A 6,125-nucleotide genomic window follows, 5' to 3' on the forward strand; every position below is an offset into this window, starting at 1 on the left:
AGGTATTGGAGAAAACCTATCTAGGGGTTTTGGTTTCCTACTTTGGTTGATGAGTGATCATCTTTGTATCTCATCTTCCATAAATCAAAAATTGGTCAAATCGAGAAGTAGACTAGCATCCATTCTTCTTGATTGCATTCTTTTCATCTCTAGGAGCATTTGGTGTGGTGAGGTAGAGCACTCCATTCTTGGAGCCTTAAGGTGAAGGAGTCAAAATCAAGAGAAACAAAAGGCTTTTCCAACAAAGGTGTGTTCATTCTTGAGAAATCAAGAAAAGGTCATCAAGGGTAAAGATCTATTCCCTTTTTCCTTTTTCTATTTGTGTTCAAAGAGACTAGGCTAAGATACTTGGTTTAAAATGAAAAAGGTTTAGCTCAACTAGTATAAACAAAATGAATCCGCCATTTAGAATGTTTTTATTGAATAAGTTGTGGCTAAAGTTCATTTCCTAAGCATTAGATGTATGTTTCCTTCATGGAGGAGATGAGAAATATTTATCGGGCTCTTCAACTGTATCTAGGCTTCCTTTTGTGAGCTAGGCTCCTGATTGGAGTTGACTTCCCAGCTAGAATGGGTTTTTGACTTTTTCTTGGAGTTAGGCACCCAATGGGAATAGACTTGTGAGTCCTCCTTGACCTAGGACACCCAACCTTGATAAATACGTCTTCTCTTCACTCCTCTTCAAATTGCAAACTTATCATCCTCTACTTTCTAGCTTGTGAGAGAGATCTTGAAGGATTGTACTGCTTGTCAAGGAAAGGAGTCACCGTGCACCCCAAGGTAAATCGAATATATATTTCTCTTTCCTTTTTTTTTTTCTCCTCTTCGCAAAGAGGGCCGATTGGGTGGCTAGTCGGTTGTCGCCTTGACTGGTGTTGGCTGAAGTGGTGTTGGCTGCTGGTGGCCATAGGCGGGACCAGCTGGTTGCGTCACAACCTAATTGGCGAGTTGCAGCATGGATCAAGGTCGTGCCTTCCTGGGTTCCCACCTGGGCCGAAGTTCGCTGCTCGGGCATGCATCTTTTTTTATGTTGTAGGCCTGGGCTGGAACGACTTGGGTAGGAGTTGTTAAAGGGCCAGAGCTAGCATGGGTTCGCCTGGGATGCAACTATTCATTGATCATGTCTTCTAAGGATGGTAGCTGATCACCAAGTTCGCTAGTGCGTTTGTACTTATGGAGTGGATCTAAGGTGCACAAGAAGAGATTGTGGCTAATTTGCATCGCGTTACGTTTGAAGCTCTCTTCCAGAAATGGTGTGCCACCTATGCTCCTACTATACATGATGACAAGCATGTCAAGGTAGCGGAGTCTTCGACCGAAGATGCGCCTTGTGTGGATACGAATGATCCAGATGCTCGGATTGTCACATTTCGTCTCTTCTATTTCTCCTTGGGATTCATGTTCCCGTTGTCGACGTTCTTTAGGAAGGTATTCTGCCCCATGAAGTGTGCCCCTAGCCAATGTACTTTGAACGTCTATCGGACGATAATGTGTTTTGGGAATCTGAGCCATTTCTTCAAGCTAGATTTGATGGTGCGAGAGTTCTTCTACTGTTTTGAAGTGAGGCGCAATGAGAAGTATGCCCAGGTTCGTGTATGTAAAGCCAAGTTGTTTGACAATCTTAGCCAAGGTGATCATGTATGTCATGTGGATGTGTTGGAGGTCAACGAACGGTGGGAATGAGAGGTTGGCGATGGTCCACTTTTTTCCATCACTTATTGTGATGGTATGTCATACTTCTGTAGATCCACTTCCTTTTTATCTGGATTTGATGTGTAAACTGACTTCCGCCTTTTGCTTGCAGATAATGATATATGCAAGAAAGTGGATCTTGGGTCGGACATGGTTAAGGTTCGTTGGACTCAAAACATCCTTGTAAGGTTTTACGAATAGTGCTTGCTGTTGACTGAGTATCCGGAGAAAGTTGGTAGTCAGCCCCTTGCCAAATATGTTGGGAGATGGAAGCAGTGTGGTCTAGATTCGGATGATCTGCCTGTCGAACATGAGGAATCCTCGACCTAACCCCACTCAAAGAGGAAGGCCGACGCCAAGTCCTCCAAGGATGAAGCTGTAACTTCACGGGCAAGGGATGTGTCTCTGCTAAGGAAGAAGTCGAAACTTCCTTCTGTTGTGATCAAGTCTTCTTCAAAAGAGGTCTCGTTGCTGGGAAGACTCAAATGGGAGCTGCTCATTCATCGTCTGCTGGGGTTAAGCATCTCGTCGGCATGGATAGCAAGAAGGTTGGTAGCATACAGAATGATCTGGACATTCTACTAAGTATCACATTGACCAGCTCAAAGATTGTAATCTTCCTTGCAAAGAAGTTTGTTCCCGAGTCGGTTTGCGTGCTGAAAAGCAAAGAGCTACTGACATTCCTTCCCGAAGTTTGACTTGTCTATACTAGTCAAAGGATGAGGATCAAACTAGGAGGATTCTTCCCTCGCCTAACCATCACGATCCAGCTGTTGAGCCACGAATAGTCAAACATATTGCTGATTTGGCTTCGTTGACTCATTTGAATATGCAAATTGCGACAACTAAGAAGGTTATAGAGTCATCTGCTCGGGTGAAGGGTTCTTCGGAGATGCAAACAACTTATCTCAAGGTTGACAAGTCCAACCCTGCGGAGGATGGATGTGTGTCTGATCTGCTCAAGAGAAACTTCTTATCAAGCTCGTCTGCTTGCATCAAGCTAGTTGATCATATCCATCAGGCTGGTGACCTGGGCAAATTCTTAAGTCTTTCCTTGGAGAAACAAAAGGAAATGGCTATTTATTTGCGTAAAAAAAATTAGTTTTTGCTATTAAGGCAATTCGGAACTCGTCTGCTATTGCCCTCTGTTTTGCTCAGCTCAGCTAGCTGGAAAAGAAGAATGTTGATCTGACTAGCAAGCTCTCGGCTAATTAGATCTGTCATGAAAAGAGGATGTCGGAATTGATGGAGAGCATGTCTGTGTTGAAGAGTTCCCTTACCAAAAAGGATAGTAAACTCAACTCTTCTACTAATGTCCTGTATAGTCGAAAAGAGGTCTACTTCCTTCTTGAGCGAAAGAATGCTGACATCTCCCATAGTTATGACAAACGTTTGGCCAAGTTTGACGCCTATTATAAGGTTGCTGAACGATCAAAGTCTGAGGCAGTCATTGAGGCATACAAGTTGGGCTACTTGGATTGCAAGAGTGGGGCCGTTCCTTGTCATTCCATTGAAGATGAAGATGTTGAGATGTTATGCCCTGACATAGAGGCAACTGAAGAGCATCTGGCTAACGAGGTTGCAGGTAAGGAGGAAGATGCCAAGGAGGGCACAACTGATGAGGTGGCGGCAGACTTGGCTGAGCAGATGGTTGCATCTAATGAGCAGGTAGTAGTGCTAGGCGAAGTCATGGAGGGCGCAGTTGATCAAGTGGAAGTTGAGGAGATTATTGGCCAATATATGGAAACTCATTTATTTTTTCAAGCTTTGTAATCTTCTTTTCTGTTTGTAATAATTAGTCTAGTTTGACCATCTTTCTTTTGTTGAACTTTAACCAGTTGGTCACTTTGCTATAGAAATTTTAAGTATTTAAACCCAAATTTTGTTGAGTCTTGTGAATTGCTTAGGATGTTTGAATGTTTACCCACCGCTTATTGAAAAGGGTGCTCTGCTTCTTCTCCCTTAGGATGCTTTGGTAACTGCCTACATCTCCCTTATGACGTTTTGGATGGTTGCCTACGTCTCTGTAAGGACGTTTTGGTAGATTGTCTATGTCTTCCTTAGGACGTTTTGATGGGTTGTCCTGTGTCTCCCTAAGGACGTTTTGGACGATTGTCTATGTCTCCCTTATGAAGTTTTGAGGCATTGCATACGTCTCCCTTAGGGCGTTTTGGCGGGTTGTCTAACATCTCCCTTAAGACGTTTTGGGCGTTGTGGTAACCAAATTAAATCAAAAACCCTAGGTCAAATTTTTCCTTCAATTTGGGGAATATTTGACCTAATTGGGAGTTACCTAATTAAATTGGGATTGATTTGATTCCTACCATCTACGGAATTATTCCTTTGAAACCCTAGCCTCCGAGGCCCCTATAAATAGATGGCTACACACAAGGGTTGAGGTACGTCTAAAATTCCTACTGAAACTCTGCAGAAATAATCCCTCACCCTAGCAGCCACTATCTCCCTCCCTCTTACACAAGGCTCCGCCCACCATTCCGGCCACCTGGTTTACACCATACTTATATATCTCTGTACCCTATTTAGCTATTGTTTTCTATACGAATCAATTGAACTAACTTAGGCATTGGAGGAGGGCCTTTGGCCAACACCACACGGGTGTGGTCCTCTTATTTGATCTATTTTGCAGGGATCAAGAGGCGGCGAAGAAGAAAGGGGAATCTTTCCAATCGAATATTCTCTTGGGAAAAATCACTCCCATAGACGTCTTCCCGCTTCTCCCTTAGGATGGTTTAATGAAAACTTGGAATTGCATTTGATGTTTGTGTGATTACATCGCTTTATTGAATGGAAATAAATAGATGAAATTACATCGGATGTTGTTCTTCTTCAACTGCGGTGTAGAGGGTTTGGTCACCTGTTAGTGGTCAACGGAGGTGAACGGGAGCTTCATGGGTAATATCTTAAGAGGTGATGGGCATTCTATTATCTTGGAATTTCCTTGCCTTCCAGGTAACTAGCATATAGCTTTTTCTAACCCCAGTTCGACTGATCGCGTAAGAACCATCCCAACTGGATTTCATCTTCTTTGATCCATGCCTTTGTGCTATAATAAAGGCTTTTCTGAGCACAAGGTCTCCAGGTTGGAATTGTCTGACTTTGGCTCTTTTGTTGTAATAGGACATCAACTGCTACTAATAAGTTACAACTTGAACAATGACCTTTTCTATTTCTTCCTCGAGCAGGTCGAGGTTGACCTTTATCTGCTCAAATTTTTGATTCAGGTTGCCCACCTCAATGCTTATGGATGGAATAGTGATATGAGGTACAATGATTGCTTCAGTTCCGTAGGCTAGGGAAAATGGGGTTTCGCCAGTTGATATTCTTTTGGCGGTCCGATAAGCCCACAAGACTCCAGGCAATTCATCGACCCATTTTCCTTTGGTGCCTTCCAATCTCTTCTCCAGGCAATCCAGCACGATCTTGTTAAATGCCTCTGCTTGGCCATTACCTTGCAGATATTTATGAGTTGACTGGTGTTGCTTGATGCCATATTTTGCAAAGAACGCGGTGATATGCTGGCCAATGAACTGCAACCCGTTATGAGTGACCAACGACTGTGGGCACCCGAATCGACAGATAATATTTTTCTAGACAAATCGCTCCACGTTGGCTTTTTTAGTATAGGATAGAGCTTCGGCCTTGATCCATTTAGTAAAATAATTTGTGGCCATAATCATGAGGTCTTTCTTAGCAGGTACCAACGACATGGGTCCCACTAAGTTAATGGCATATTGCATGAATGGCCATGAGCTGTTTTGTGGATGGTACATTTAGGTAGGCAAGCTAGGAACTGGCTTGTATCGTTGGCATCGATCTCATCTTTTGAGATACTCCGTGGAGTCGTGTATCATGCTAGGTCATAAGTAGTTTATGCTTAGAGCATTTTGAGCGAGTGATCTACCCCTAAAATTATTGCCACACACGCCGTCATGGATTTTGCAGAGCATTTCGAGAGTTTGCAGATACTTGATGCAGGTGAGATGAGGGCCGGAATATGACATTCGAACAAGCTTGTTGTCCTTCATGTAGTATCTTTCAACTTTCTGCTTGATTTTTCTTGCTTCGAACTTCTCCCTTAACAAATTTTCGTTTACCAAGTAGTCCATAATGGGGTCTTGCTAGCTGGATCCTCATTGATCTGCATCAGGTCCCACGGCTCTTCTTCTTCGATGCTTGGCTGATCAAGGTGCTCAACCGAAATTGAACGTCTAAACTAGGTACCTAGTGCTGATCCCAGACTTGCCAGCACATCTGCATGTGTGTTTTCTGCCCGAGGAATTTTTTGGATAGTGAAGGTATGGAATGCCTTCAAAAACTTTTGGAATTTTCTAGGTACTAGATCATCCTTAGGTGTTTTGCCATGTACTCCCCTAACACTTGATTTGTGATCAGCTGGGAGCTTGAGTAAATGG

Source organism: Prunus dulcis, chromosome 4 (assembly GCF_902201215.1).
Source record: "Prunus dulcis chromosome 4, ALMONDv2, whole genome shotgun sequence".
In the NCBI taxonomy this organism is placed as follows: Eukaryota; Viridiplantae; Streptophyta; class Magnoliopsida; order Rosales; family Rosaceae; genus Prunus; species Prunus dulcis.